General features: G+C 48.9%; 1 protein-coding gene across 2 annotated transcripts in view; it reads right to left on the bottom strand.

Annotated features, from left to right (window-relative positions):
* LOXL2 (lysyl oxidase like 2) overlaps positions 1 to 12,777 on the bottom strand; it is an 84,554-nt gene extending 71,777 nt beyond the window's left edge. Inside the window, exon 1 of one of the 2 annotated variants that reach the window (XM_074558998.1) lies at positions 12,638 to 12,777. The gene's annotated coding sequence lies outside the window, so the exon portion shown is untranslated. The remainder of the gene's footprint in view (positions 1 to 12,637) is intronic. The other variant, XM_074558999.1, reaches the window with a different exon arrangement.
* Positions 12,778 to 15,554: the final 2,777 nt, after the last annotated feature.

Raw genomic sequence — 15,554 nt, 5'->3', positions numbered from 1 at the left:
CTGCTCCATCCCAAAACATCTGGTTTGATCTGCTCCACCCCTAAACAACATCTGTATTGATCTGCTCCATCCATAAACAGCTGTATTGATCAGCCTCAGTGGCTGCTGTTCCTTGCTTTTCAAAGCATTTTTAAAGCATTTTTAAACCCTCATCAAACCCTCCTCGGAAACAAAATTGGGCTGCAGAAGCTCTCCTGAAAAATTCAGCTGAGGAGGCTGATTTAGCCCCAAACTCCCAGATTGGGGGAGTTAAGGGTTAAACTCCCAGGGTACAGAAAGGGTCATTATTTGGATTCAGGAAGGGTCATTATTGGGGTTTCTAAAGAGTCATTATTGGGGTTTCTAAAGGGTCATTATTGGGTTTAGGAAGGGCCATTATTGGGTTTCTAAAGGGTCATTAAAGCTTTCCCATGCACTGAGAACGCTGGGCTCTGTTTATAAATATTTGTATTTCTATTTCTGGGAGCATCTGGATGGTCCTGCAGCCACGCAAGGGAAATTTGGGAAGGAAGAAGAAGATAAAGAGTGGAGCAACCTCCCAGTCAAACCCTGCAGCTGTCAGAGATAAGGCAGCACTTCAGCATCTTGACCAGAACATGAACGAATTCCCCTCTGGGAATTTGTTCAGCCAAGCTGTGACAGGACTCTGGAAAGAGTCACAACTTTTCATTATGATCTTTTTAGCCTTCTGTAAGTATCCTATTCTTCAGTATAGTATAGCATTCTTTAGTATAATATAGTATATAAAATAATAAATTACCCTTCTGAGAACATGGGGTCAGATTCAGCATTCCTGCTGCCACGGAGCACCCCAAAAATACAATAACGGTGGGCTTGGACAGACAAACCCATCAATGAGGGGGAGGTGATAGCACTCCTGAAATTATCATGGGTAAATTGGGCTTGCTGTCATTATTTCAGTTATTTCTGAGCCTCCAGAAAGCTCAATGTCAACTGAATCCTAATATTTGAGAGAAGAATGTTGACTAAACCCGAATATTTGAGGAGAATGTCAGCTAAACCCGAATATTTGAGAGGAGAATGTCAACCAAACCCGAATATTTGAGAGGAGAATGTCAACCAAACCCGAATATTTGAGAGGAGAATGTCAACTGAACACGAATATTTGAGAAGAGAATGTCAACTAAACCTGAATATTTGTGAGGAGAATGTCAACTCAACCCGAATATTTGCGAGGAGAATGTCAGCTAAATCTGAATATTTGAGAGGAGAATGTCAACTGAACCCGAATATTTGAGAGGAGAATGTCAACCAAACCCGAATATTTGAGAGAAGAATGTCAACCAAACCCGAATATTTGAGAGGAGAATGTCAACCAAACCCGAATATTTGAGAGGAGAATGTTGACTAAACCCGAATATTTGAGAGCAGAATGTCAACCAAATCGGAATATTTGAGAGTAGAATGTCAACTAAACCCGAATATTTGAGAGGAGAATGTCGACTAAACCTGAATATTTGAGAGCAGAATGTCAACCAAATCTGAATATGTGAGAGGAGAATGTCAACCAAACCCAAATATTTGAGAGGAGAATGTCAACCAAATCTGAATATTTGAGAGAAGAATGTCAACCAAACCTGAATATTTGAGAGGAGAATGTTGACTAAACCCAAATATTTGAGAGGAGAATGCCAGCCAAATCTGAATATGTGAGAGGAGAATGTCAACCAAACCCGAATATTTGAGAGGAGAATGTCAACCAAATCTGAATATTTGAGAGGAGAATATTGACTAAATCCGAATATTTGCGAGGAGAATGTCAGCTAAATCTGAATATTTGAGAGGAGAATGTCAACCAAACCCGAATATTTGAGAAGAGAATGTCAACTAAACCTGAATATTTGAGAAGAGAATGTCAACCAAACCCGAATATTTGCGAGGAGAATGTCAATGAAACCCGAATATTTGCGAGGAGAATGTCAGCTAAATCTGAATATTTGAGAAGAGAATGTCAACTGAACCCGAATATTTGAGTGGAGAATGTCAACCAAATCTGAATATTTGAGAGTAGAATGCCAACCAAACCCAAATATTATAGAGGAGAATGGCAACCAAATCTGAATATGTGAGAGGAGAATGTCAACTGAACCCGAATATTTGAGAGGAGAATGTTGACTAAATGTCAACTAAACTCGAATATTTGCGAGGAGAATGTCAACCAAATCTGAATATTTGCGAGGAGAATGCCAACCAGACCCGAATATTTGCGAGGAGAAAAGGCTCAGCCAAGAGCCCGGAGCCTGCCCCGTGCCAAGGCAAACAGGAACCTGTGTCAGCCCCGCTTTCGGGGATCCCTCGGGATCAGGGAACAGCCCCAAGCTCTGAACTCCCGTTCCCTGCCCAAACCCGAGCTCTGCAGCCGTTTCAGGGAGGACCGGAGCCAAAAGACACAACAGTTTGGGGCAGGAGGGCTGGGATGGCCCGGCGCCTGCCGAGGTGTTAATGAGCCGAGCCCTGCCAGGTGCCGGAGCCTCTCCAAGAATCCCGGGAGCAGCTGCGAGGGAGGGGAAGGTCACGGCACAGCTCCAGGGTGCTTTAATTGGGACCGAGATTAGCCTGGGAGACGCTAATTGGGATTAGAGCAGATCCAGCAGGGGGAATTTTCACTCCTGGCAAAGCCTGGCTGAGCCCGAAATGGGTTTGCTGCTGTTCCTCGGGGATTTGGGATCATCAGGATCCTGACCCGCAGGGATCATCCAAATCCTGCGCAGGGAAAGGAGGAAACTCTCACAGAGCTGGAGAAATCCTGGAGAGAGAGGATAAAGCACCACAGAGGGAATTCTGGCTGGGAGAAAAGGAATTCTAACGAGATTGGAGGAACACATTTCCCACCCATCCCTAGGAAAAATGGCTCAGGGCACTCAGGTGGAGCAGCACCGTGTCCTTTCTTTGCTGTGGCATCAGGAGGGGCTCCTCGAGGGGAAGGCACTGGAAAACCACTCAGAAATCCCATTCCATGTGCAAAAATCCTGGGGGAATTCTGCACTAGACTGGGCTCCCTCCAATCCCAAAGGCCAGGAGACAAAACTTCCACAGGGTCTGCATTCCCCAAAATAAACCCTCAGCCCCTGTTCAGTGAGGGGCTCAGGAAAATTTCCTCAGATAAAGCCAGGAAGAGCAGAATCCAGAGGGATTCTGCAGCCACAGTTTGGGATTCCCACAAAAACGGCAGCTCAGGTCCAAGGGGAAACTTGAGGAACTCAGCAGAGCCAGGGAAAGCTCCCAGGGCTCAGCACTGAAATGGGCTCTCAGCTTTTGTCTATCCTGAGGGGGCAGGAGGGAAAATTGGGAATTCTGGCATTTCCAGCATCCCTGGAAATACCCAAGGCCAGGCTGGAGGGGGCTCGGAGCACCCAGGGATGCTGGAAGGAGATGGGATTTAAGGGATTTAAAGTCCCTTCCCACCCAAACCATTCCATGGCTCTGATCCCCAGCATCCAGGTCCTTTGTCACTGGGGTTCGAGGCCAGGACTGGTTTAGGGGATTGAGAACAGAGACAATTGCGCAGCAGCTCCTTCACTCCACAGAAATCCTGGGTGCTCCGAGCCCCCTCCAGCCTGGCCTTGGATATTTCCAGGGATGCTGGAAATGCCAGAATTCCCAATTTTCCCTCCTGCCCCCTCAGGATAGACAAAAGCTGAGAGCTCATTTCAGTGCTGAGCCCTGGGAGCTTTCCCTGGCTCTGCTGAGTTCCTCAAGTTTCCCCTTGGACCTGAGCTGCCGTTTCTGTGGGAATCCCAAACTGTGGCTGCGGAATCCCTCTGGATTCTGCTCTTCCTGAAATCTCCCCGCTCAGCTCCAAGGCATTTCAGGGCTCTGATACCCAGAACTCTCCCTGCCCTCCATGCTCAGGGATGGCTCAGCCACAGCCTCACCCAAAACAACATTTACAGCCCCAAAACAACATTTACAGCCCCAGCAGCACCCACACATTACAGGGGCACCAGAAACCACAGGAACACAACTGAACATGGAAAATATTCCAGCAAAACCACAACTCTGCTGCTGGCAGCCGCACTTGGACACCTTCTCCCTTCCAGTCTGGGGCAGCTGCACGTGCTGAGCTGCCCGAGGAGAAATCCAGGCTGAAGTTTGCAGGAGGTTTGGTCTGGGCTGGATTTTCCCTTCCTGTCGGGCTCAGCGCTCCCCTCACGGCCTCTAACGACCTCCAGATTTATCCCTGACGTCAGGGCAATATTTTGGTCTCTCCATTCAAAGGAATCCAAGTGAGAGCATTAAAAACCCATCGAGCAGAGCCAGTGGAGAAGGCAGGAAATGCTCCAGCTCTCCTGGTTCTCTGTGCCATATTCCAGGCTGGGAGCTGAGCTCCATCCCCACAGGAATGTGTAATTTAAGGCTGCCAGGCATGAACTTGGTGGCTGCTGACTCAGCCCTTTCCAGGGCTCCAGTTCTGGGTCCTGAAGGGAGCAGAGGCACAGGGATGGAGAGGAAAAACCATGGAATTGTTACAGAATCCTGGGATGGTTTGGGTTGGAAGGGATTTAAATGCCCATGCCATGGGCAGGGTCAGCTCCCGCTGTCCCAGGGTGTCCGTCCCTGGGCACTGCCAGGGATCCAGGGGCGGCCACAGCTGCTCTGGGAATTCCTTCCCAACATCCCATCCATCCCTGCCCTCCGGCAGTTTAAAACCACTGCCCCTTGTCCTGGCATGGAGCCCATTTCAAATCCTTCTCCCTCCTTTTCACAGACCTCCCAAAGCTCCTAATCCTGAGCACTTTCCCAGGTGTAACAGAGCCCGCTCATCTCCCGAGCCAAATCCAGCCCAAAATTCCCCTTTTGGATCCCACCCAGTCCCCCCAGTCAGACAGAGCCCAGAACCAGACACTGCCCTGCTCCCTCCTCATCCAGCAACAAAGGGAAAGTCTGGAATGGGATGGGAGCCCTTTGTGCCCGGGGAGGCAGCAACGCTCGACATCCCCCGGAGCCAACGCTCCGCATCCCCCCGAGCCAACGCTCCGCATCCCCCCGAGCCAACGCTCCGCATCCCCCCGGAGCCAACGCTCCGCATCCCCCCGAGCCAACGCTCCGCATCTCCCCGAGCCAAAACTCCGCATCCCCCGGAGCCAACGCTCCGCATCCCCCCGAGCCGGGACAATTGTCCCGATTGTCCCCGGGGCTCTGAACCGTTGGTGCTCAGCCTCTTGGAACCGGGAATCCCGGGAATCCCGGGAATCCCTGCATCCTCAATTCCCCGTTCCATTGCCCCAAGCGCATTCCTCGGGGTGGAAACAGGAATCCCGGGAATCCCTGCATTCCCAGTTTCACTCTCCATCGCCCCAGGTGTGTTTGGGGGCGAAACAGGAATCCTGGGAATCCCTGCATCCCCAGTTTCACTCTCCATCACCCCAGGTGCATTCCTCGGGGTGGGAAAAGGATTTCTCTGGGAACAGCATTTCCCTTGGAACAGGAATCCCAGGAATCCCTGCATTCCCAATTCCACTCTTTATTGCCCCAGGTGCATTCCTCGGGCTGGGAACAAGAATCCTCAGAATCCCTGCATTCCCAATTCCAGCTCCTTCACCCCAGGTGCATTCCTCAGGGTGGGAACAGGATTTCTCTGGGAACAGGATTTCTCTTGGAATGGGAATTCTGGGAATTCCTGCATTCCCAATTCCACTCTCCGTGCCCCAGGTGCATTCCTCGGGCTGGGAACAGGATTTTTCTGGGAACAGGATTTCCCTTGGAACAGGAATCCCGGGAATCCCTGCATCCCCAATTCCAGTTCCATCACCCCAGGTGCATTCCTGGGGCTGAAAACAGGATTTCTCTGGGAACAGGAATCCCAGGGATTCCCAATTCCAGCTCCATCACCCCAGGTGCATTCCTCAGGGTGGGAACAGGATTTCCCAGTGCCACAGGAGGAATCCTCCAGCCTCTTCTCCACTGGGAGCCTCTCCAGAATTGTTAAAGGGAATAAAATCCCACCATTCCCTGGATGAGATGTTGGATACCTTCTCCCGCTGCTCCAGGAGTGCAGGGGCTCTCCAAGGGTTCAATCCCCATGGATCAAATCCCACTCCTAAAACCCTGAGCCACAAAGGTCCCTGGAGGGATCAGAGGCACCAGGCACTGGCAGAAAATCCCAAATTCCTGAGCCAGGGGAAAAATCAGAGCAGAGAATTCCCAGTTGGAAAAGGAGCTCTGGAATAGCCCAGGGAGCCATGGAATGGTTCAGGTTGGAAAATGGGGTTTCTGAGCATCCAGGCCAGGCCAACGCCTTGTTCAGCCCCAAACCCCGTCCAGGTGTGCCAGGAATTCCCAGGGATGGTGACCCCACCTTGGCTGCCCATTCCAGGGCATCTGGGAATGTTTGCCAGCCAGGGAGGGGAAACTGCAGCAGGCAGAGAGCAAAGAGGGGCGGAAAAATCCCTGTGAAAATTCCCTGATCGAGGGAATCCCTTGTCGTCACTGATTGATTAAATCTGAAAATCCTGGAATGGTTTGGGTTGGGAAAGACCTGAAATCCCATCCAGTGCCACCCCTGCCATGCAGGGACACCTCCCAGTGTGCCAGGGCCTCCAGCCTGGCCTTGGGCACTGCCAGGGATCCAGGGGCAGCCACAGCTCCCTGGGAATTCCATCCCAGCCAGGAATTCCCAATATCCCACCCATCCCTGCCCTCTGGAAGCCATTCCCTGTCCCTGCAGGCCCTCCTGCCCAGCACATTCCCAGTGTCCAGGGCTGTTCCTGCAGCACCCACAGACAGATGGGGAAATCAAATCAAAGAATCCTGGAATGGTTTGGGCTGGAAGGGGCCTTAAAGCCCATCCAGTGCCACCTGTGCCATCCCAGGTTGCTCCAGCCTGGCCTTGGGCACTTCCAGGGATAGCCATAGTTTCTCTGGGAATTCCATTGAGCCAGGAATTCCATTGAGCCAGGAATTCCCAATGTCCCATCCATCCCTGCCCTCTGGAAGCCATTCCCTGTCCCTCCAGGCCCTCCTCCCAGCACATTCCCAGTGTCCAGGGCTGTTCCTGCAGCACCCACAGAGGGATGGGGAAATCAAATCAAAGAATCCTTGAATGGTTTGGGCTGGAAGGGACCTTAAACCCCATCCCATCCCATCCCATCCCATGGATCCCATCCCATCCCATCCCATCCCATCCCTGCCATGGTAGAGAACCTCCCACCATCCCAGGGTGCTCCAGCCTGGCCTTGGGCACTGCCAGGGATCCAGGGGCAGCCCCAGCTCCCTGGGAATTCCATCCCAGCCCCTCCCAGGGAGGAATTTCTTCCCAAATTTTCCCCCTTTCAGTTGGAGCCCAGCACTGCAGTTCGTGCATTAGGAATTCCTGGTTCCCATTCCCAGGCCCTTGGAGCACCCTGGGAGTGTCAAATCCACATCTCCATTCCTGCTCCTTCCCCCACAGCAGCAGGAAATCAGGGAGCTGCAGGTGAAACAGCTGGATCCAGCTGTGCCACAGACAGAAGATGCTCCACACATCCCTCTGCTCCCAGGAGAGCTTTTTGTGCCTCCTGGGATGCACTGAGGGGCTAAAACTGAACCCAAATGGGAATTAAAGGAGATCTGGGAAGAGGCCACGGCCTGGATTTGGGAGCTGCCCCTCCAGGAAAGGTCTGGCAGTGGATCTGGGTGTTATTCCCTAGAAAAATTCCCCTGTCCTTGCAAATTTTAGGGCATTTATCTTTATAAACATCAATATATCCTCATAAAGATATCCTTATAAATATCCTCATAAAGATATCCTTATAAATACATCTTTATATAAATAAATGTAGAAATAAATATCTCTTTATAGCAATAAATTTATCCTGATAGAGATACATTTCTCCTGATATTGATGAGGAAAAGTTTTCCTGCTACATTCCCAGATTTCTAAACCAGGATCTTTGTAATGTTCGAAGCTCTCCTGCTCTTTTTGTCTTTATTTTTTTATCTCCACACAGCAGAATCCACTTAAATCAAACACCAAAAATTCATTTTAAAGGGAAAACTGACCCCAGAGAAGGATCCTGAGTGAGCTGGAGGAGCAGAGCTCAGCCCAAATTTCCATGGAGAGGATTTCCAGGTGGATCTGGAGTCCCCCAAAGAGGAGGGGATCACTCCTGACCCTCTGGGTGATGCTGTTTTAATTAATCTCCCTAATCCAGCAGGGGACAGCCAGGCTCCAAACCAGGCTGCTGTTATTGCTGGGAAATCCCTCTTGGAATAACAAATTTCCACCCTGGATTAGGAGTGGAACTTTTCCTCCTCCCAGGGTGTTTGTGGGGATGGGAATGGGAAATGTGGGACAGAAAGGGGCAAAAAAGGGCCCTGAAGGTGTCAAAAAAAGGGTTCTGAGTGTCAATAAAGGGCCCTGAAGGTGTCAAAAAAGGGACTGAGAAGTGTTGAAAAAGGGCTCTGAAGGGGCCAAAAAAGAGCCCTAAAAGTGGCAAAAAAGGGCTCTGAAATTGTTCAAAAAGTGTCAAAAAAGAGCCCTGAAGATGCCAAAAAAGGGCTCAGAAAATGCCAAAAAAGAGCACAGAGAGTGTCCAAAAAGGGCTCAGAAAGCATCAAAAAACAAGGGCCCTGAGCGTCAATAAAGGACCCTGGAAATGTCCAAAAAGGGCCCTGAGAGCCTCAAAAAAGGGCCCTGAGGGTGTCCAAAAAGGGCTTGGAAAATGTCAAAAAAAAGGCCCTGAAAGTGCCAAAAAAGAGCCCTGAAGGCATCAAAAAAGGGCCCTAAGAGTGGCAAAAAATGGCTCAGAAAGCATCAAAAAAAGGGCTCTGAAGGTGTCTAAAAAGGGCCCTGGAAGTGTCAGAAAAGGTGTCCAAAAAAGGGCCCTGAAAGTGGCAAAAAAGGGCTCAAAAAGCGTCAAAAAAGGGCCCTGAGAGTGTCCAAAAAGGGCCTGGAAAGTGACAAAAAAACCCCTGAAGCCATCAAAAAAAAGGCCTGAGGGTGGCAAAAAAGAGCCCTAGAAATGTAAAAAAAGGGCCCTGAGAGTCACAAAAAGGGCTCAGAAATCCTCAAAAAAGTGCCCTGAGTGTCAATAAAGGGCCCTGAGAGTGTCCAGAAACCAGGCCCAAAGGCGGCAAAAAAGGGCTCAAAAGTGTCAAAAAAGGACCCTGAGTGAGTCACAAAAAGGGCCCTGAAAGTGGCAAAAAAAGGGCTCAGAAAGTGTCCATAAAGGGCCCTGGAAGCGTCAAAAAGAGCCCTGAAGGCATCAAAAAAGGGCCCAGGGAGGGTCCAAAAAAGGGCCCTGAGAGTCGCAACAAAAGGGCCCTGAAGGAGTCAAAAAAAGGGCCCTGAGAGCATCAAAAAAGAGCCCTAGAAATGAAAAAAAAGGGCCCTGAGAGTCACAAAAAGGGCTCAGAAATCCTCAAAAAAGTGCCCTGAGTGTCAATAAAGGGCCCTGAGAGTGTCCAAAAACCAGGCCCGAAAGCGGCAATAAAGGGCTCAAAAGTGTCAGAAAAGAGTCATGAGAGCATCAAAAAAGGACCCTGAAAGAGTCACAAAAAGGGCCCTGAAAGTGGCAAAAAGAGCCCTGAAGGCATCAAAAAAAGGCCCTAAAGGTGGCAAAAAAGGGCCCAGGGAGGGTCCAAAAAAGGGCTCTGAGTGTCGCAACAAAAGGGCCCTGAAGGAGTCAAAAAAGGGCCCTGAGAGCTTCAAAAATGGGGCCTGGAAGTGTCGAAAAAGGGCCCTGAGGGGGTCAAAAACGTCTCAGAGAGTGCCTAAAAAGGACTCAGAAAGTGCCAAAAAAGGGCCCAGAGAGAGTCCAAAAAAGAGCCCTCAAAGTGGCAAAAAAGGCCTCAAAAACCATTAAAAAAGGGCCCCAGAAGTGTCAAAAAAGGGCTCTGAGGGTGGCAAAAAAGGGCTCAGAAAGTGGTAAAAAAGGGCCCTTAGAGCATCAAAAAAAGGCCCTGAAAGAGTCAAAAATGGGCCCTGAAGGGGTCAAAATAGGGCCCAGAGAGTGCCCCAAAAGGGCTCTGAGGGTGGCAAAAAAGGGCTCAGAAAGTGGTAAAAAAGGTCCCAGAGAAAGGGCTTGGAAGGTGTCAAAAAAAAGGGCTCAGAGAGTGTCCCAAAAGGGCCTGGAAAGTGCCAAAAAAAGCCCTGAAGGCACCCAAAAAAGGGCCCTGAAGGTGGCAAAAAAGGGCTCTGAGGGTGTCCAAAAAGGCTTTGTCTGTCTGTCTGTCTGTCTGACAGGCACTGACCCCCAGGAGAACTCTGCATTTGACCTGAGGCCAGGGAAAAGCTTCAAAAATGGAATGATAGAACTGAGATTACAGGTGTAGAGTTTGGATAGAGGTGTGTGACATCACAGGGGGAAAACTTAGAATTTAAGGTTTTAGAATATAGTAATACATTCTATTATATATATATATTTTGTGTGTATATATATTTATATAGATAAATATAAATATACACACAAAATTAAAGTATATAACTACAAATATAAATATAGATATAGGTATAAATATAAATCAAAATAGAGGTTTTAGGGCAGAGGCTGGTCCTTCCTCACCTCCTTCATGAGTTTAAGTGGTATTGTGTAAATAGATTTAAAAAGTCCACACTACAGGCCACAAGTTAAAAGTAAAAATAACCTCAGTGTCATTTCTTAATCAGATAATTTATCCTTAACAAGCTTTGGAGAGAGAGAGATGGGGCTCAATATTTTAGTTTTTTAAAGTGCTGTAAAACTCAGTTGGTGAGACTGTAATACAAATAAGAACTAAACAAACATCTAAGGAAGTATAATGTAAATAAGAACCAATAAACATCTAAGTAAATATGAATAAGAACAATTAAACATCTAAGGAAACATAATGTAAATAAGAATTAATAAACATCTAAGGAAATATAATGTAAATAAGAATTAATAAACATCTAAGGAAATATAATGTAAATAAGAACCAATAAACATCCAAGTCCAAACAAGAATTAATGTCTCTCGCAATTAATCCCAATTCTGGCAAAATCTGGGGCTCATCCCAGTGCCCCAAACTGGGAGCTCTGGTTTGAAACCTCACCAGGAATGCTCTGGAAGTGCTCAGGATGGAAGGAATAAAAGGGGAAAATGAATAGAAATTATATTAATTAATGAATAGAGATTAAATTAACTAATATAAATTATATTAATTCATTCTTATATTAATTAATATAATTTCCTTAACAGAAAGAAAAGCAGAATGGAACACGGGGACAGTAAAGAGTCAAATTATGGATGTAAAACCCCCAGAGCTCAATGCTGGGTCCATTTTGGGGTCTCAGCCTGTGTGAGCACTGAAATTCCAGATTTCCCATTAAATCCCCCCGGGATCCTCGTCCTGGGCTCCATCACCCAACTCTGCCATCCCTGGGGCTTTTCCCCCTCAAATTCTCATTTCTGCCCCCCCAAAGCTCTGCTGGCTGGGGCTGCAGAGGAATCCTGACCCCAGCACCGCCCGATTCAAGGATTCAATTTCATTTAAAATCGCATTTTTGGGGATTTTTCCCAACCTCCTCCTGCCGTGGGGGATTATTGGGATTCCCTTCAGAGCACCCAGCACCACTCCAAGCACTCGGATATCCCAACAATTCACATTTTATTTCATTTATTTTTATTTTAACTGCTCCCCACTCCCCAGCCGAGGAAATTCCACCACCGCGGGTGGCTCAATGCAGAGAAAACTGGGAAGGAGGAGCCCTAAATCCCTGATTTTCGGGCTCTATCCAGGAAAAATTGGAAGCACTGCGCTGTCACCTTTAGGAGCTGATTGTGGGGATGATGAATTATTTTCCTGCTGCACTCCCAGATATCCAAACTTGGATCTTCCTCTTTAATTTCTCAATTATCTGGGTTTAGATCCTTTATCCACAGCTGTTTAATTAACAACAAAGAGCTCACGGGGAAGGAAATATTAATCGCGATCATTGGTGAGCTCAGCCCGGCTCGGGTTGAACATCCCACGTTTCTGCGGGTGGATATCCCAAAGTAATCCCAAAAATCACCAGGATAAAGCAAATTTCCAAGGAGCTGCTGGGAGGCTCAGAGGATCCCCAGCAGTGACAGCAGGAAAAACAAAAAATCCTTAATTAAGGACATATTTAGCACCTTCTGCCAAACATCTGAGTTTTCCCTCTGGAAACAAACCGGGAATTATCCAGAGAGGAGAACCCCAAATCCCCCTCGATTTACCCAACGCTGATGGGTTTTCTGCTGGAAATTCGGGATATTTTACCAAAATCCCAGCTCAGGCATTGCCCGGCTTTCACCTCGCCTTTTATTCCGGTCGGGAATGGCTGGGAGCAAAAAAGGGATGAAATCTCCAGCTCGGCCAGGACTCGTTGAAAAAGTGACACCGAAACTCTTCGGCATCGCAGCCCGGCTAAAGGCGGGGTGAAGAATCGCCCCAAAACTCGGGATTAGGAGAATTAATTTAGGAGAATTAATTTAGGAGAATTAATTTAGGAGAATTAGCTCAGAATTAGGAGATAGATAAATTTTCCCCCCTCCAGTCTCTTACCACGGTGGGAGAGGGAGAAAAACACACTCGGGGAGAAGAAGGGAAATGAAACTTTAAGCCGGGAAGAAAGAAAAGTTTGGAAATGTTGAAATTAATGAGATTTTAGCGGCAGTGAGAGCCCGAGCGCGGTTCGCAGCCCCGGATTTACCTGGATCGGCGGTGCCGGTGCCGGGGGCGGCTCAGCCCGGGCTCAGCCCGGTTTTCCTGGGCGCTGTGAAATTCGGCTGCAGGCAGGGAATGTGCGGCACAGCCGCCGCTTCCTGCCCAATTTCACTGGATTCGCTCGCAAACCCCTCCCCGAGCCGTGAGCTCAGCGCTCCTCCCGCCTGGGCCCGCCCGGGGGGCGGCGGAGCTGCCCAAAAACAATAAAAAATAAAAATTAAATAAATAAAAAGCGCGAGGAGCGTGGGTTTGTGATCCGGGGGTACCCAGGGGATGAATCCTGGGAGTTATCCCGGCACCGCGGTGAAATATTAATGTTTAAAAACTCTGAGATGGTTCAGTCCCTGCGAGTCCAGGGGGTTTTGGTGCAAAATCCTGGAATTCCCAGCGCTGGCATCTCCTGGGATTCACCCACACTTAATCCTGCAGCATTCAGCTTTTCCAACTGCTCCACATTCCCTGGAATGAGGGAATCTCTGGGATTTGGGATCCCTGGGATGTGAGATCTCTGAGCTATGGGATCCTTGGGATTTGGGATCCCTGGGATGAGGGATCTTTGGAATGAGGGATCTCTGGGATTTGGGATCCCTGGGATGTGAGATCCTTGGGATTTGTGATTCTGGGATGTGGGATCTTTGAGCTATGGGATCCCTGGGATGTGGGATCTTTGTAATGAGGAACCTCTGGGATATGGGATCTCTGAGGTGATTCAATCCCTGCAAGTCCGGGGGTTTTGGTGCAGAATCCTGGAATTCCCAGCCCTGGCATCTCCTGGGATTCACCCACTTAACCCTTTTCCAGCTGCTCCACATTCCCTGGAATGAGGGATCTTTGGAATGAGGGAATCTCTGGGATTTGGGATCCCTGGGATGTGAGATCTCTGAGCTATGGGATCCTTGAGATTTGTGATTCTGGGATATGGGATCCTTGGGATTTGGGGTCTCTGGGATATGGGATCTTTGGAATGAGGGATCTCTGGGCTATGGGATCTCTGAGGTGGTTCAACCCCTGCTATTCCAGGGGTTTCTGGCACAGAATCCTGGAATTCCCAGCACTGGCATCTCCCTGGATTCCCTCACCTTTGATCAGCATCCCTTTTTCCCAGCTGCTCCACATTCCCTGGAATTCCTGGATTCTCCCACCTTTAACCCTTTCCCAGCTGCTCCACATTCCCTATAATGGGGGATCATTGGAATGAGAGATCTCTGGGATTTGGGATCTCTGGGATGTGAGATCCTTGGGATTTGTGATTCTGGGATGTGGGATCTCTGGGATTTGGGATTTTGGTAATGAGGGATCTCTGGGATATGGGATCTCTGAGGTGATTCAATCCCTGCAATTCCAGGGGATTCTGGTGCAGAATCCTGGAATTCCCAATGCTGGCATCTCCTGGGATTCACCCACCTTTAACCTTTCAGCATTCAGCTTTCCCAGCTGCTCCACATTCCCTGGAATTCTTGGATTCCCCCACCTTCAGCCTTTTCCAGGAGCTCCACATTCCCTGGAATGAGGGATCTTTGGAATGAGGGATCTCTGGGATGTGGAATCTCTGGAATGTGGGATCTTTGGAATGAATGATTTCTGGGATATGGGATCTTTGGAATGAGGGATCTCTGGGCTATGGGATCTCTGAGGTGATTCAATCCCTGTGATTCCAAGGGGTTCTGGTGCAGAATCCTGGGATTCCCAGCGCTGGCATCTCCCGGGATTCACCCACCTTTAACCTTTCAACATCCCAGTTTTCCAGCTGCTCCACATTCCCTGGAATTCCCAGCATTTCCCCTGGGTTCAGCCACCTTTGACTCTTTTCCAGCTGCCTCACATTCCCTGGAATGAGGGATCTTTGGAATGAGGGATCACTGGGATATGGGATCTCTGGGATGTGGAATATCTGGGATTTGGGATCCCTGGGATATGGGATCTTTGATTCTGGGATGTGGGATTCCTGGGATGTGGGATCTTTGGAATGAGGGATCTTTGGAATTTGTGATCTCTGGGATGTGAGATCCTTGGAATCTGTGATTCCGGGATATGGGATTCCTGGGATGTGGGATCTTTGGAATGAGGGATCTCTGGGCTATGGGATCTCTGGGATGTGGGATCCCTGGGATTTGGGATCCTGGGATGTGGGATCTTTGGAATGAATGATTTCTGGGATATGGGATCTTTGGAATGAGGGATCCCTGGAATATGGGATCTCTGAGGTGATTCAATCCCTGTGATTCCAGGGGCTTCTGGAATTCCCAGCACTGGCATCTCCCTGGGTTCAACCTCCTTTAACCTTTCAGCATTCCCTTTTCCAGCTGCTCCCATTCCCTGGAATGAGGGATCTCTGGAATGAGAGAACTCTGGGATATGAGATCCTTGGGATATGGGATCTCTGGGCTGTGGGATCCTTGGGATTTGTGATTCCGGAATGTAGGTTCTCTGGGATTTGGGATCTTTGGAATGAGGGATCTCTGGGCTATGGGATCTCTGGGATTCGGAGCAGCCTGGGATAGGGGAAGGGGTGTGATGGGATGAGCTCTCAGCTCCTTTCCCTGCAGCAGGAATTCTCAGGGAGAACGACAAACCCTGGGAATTGGATCCTGACCCTCAGCAGAGCCAGCCTGGGGACATCTCCTGTCCCAGGAGAAGCTGCAGGAGCAATTCCAGGCTGGAATGAGGGATGTGGAGAGAGGAACGTGCCAGAGCCTGCACGGGTCAGGCCAGGACGGGGCAGGGTGTTTTATCCATGAGAAATTCCAGCTGATGGAAGGGAGAGCTTGGGATGAAACATCCGGCAGGAATCCTGCAGAGTTTGGGATGAAACATCCAGATTTTGGGATGAAACATCCAGCAGAAATCCTGCAGAGTTTGGCATGAAACATCCAGATTTTGGTATGAAACATCCAGATTTTGGG

This window comes from Zonotrichia albicollis, chromosome 26, assembly GCF_047830755.1.
Source record: "Zonotrichia albicollis isolate bZonAlb1 chromosome 26, bZonAlb1.hap1, whole genome shotgun sequence".
NCBI lineage: Eukaryota > Metazoa > Chordata > Aves > Passeriformes > Passerellidae > Zonotrichia > Zonotrichia albicollis.
This window is presented reverse-complemented; position numbering and strand designations above follow the sequence as displayed.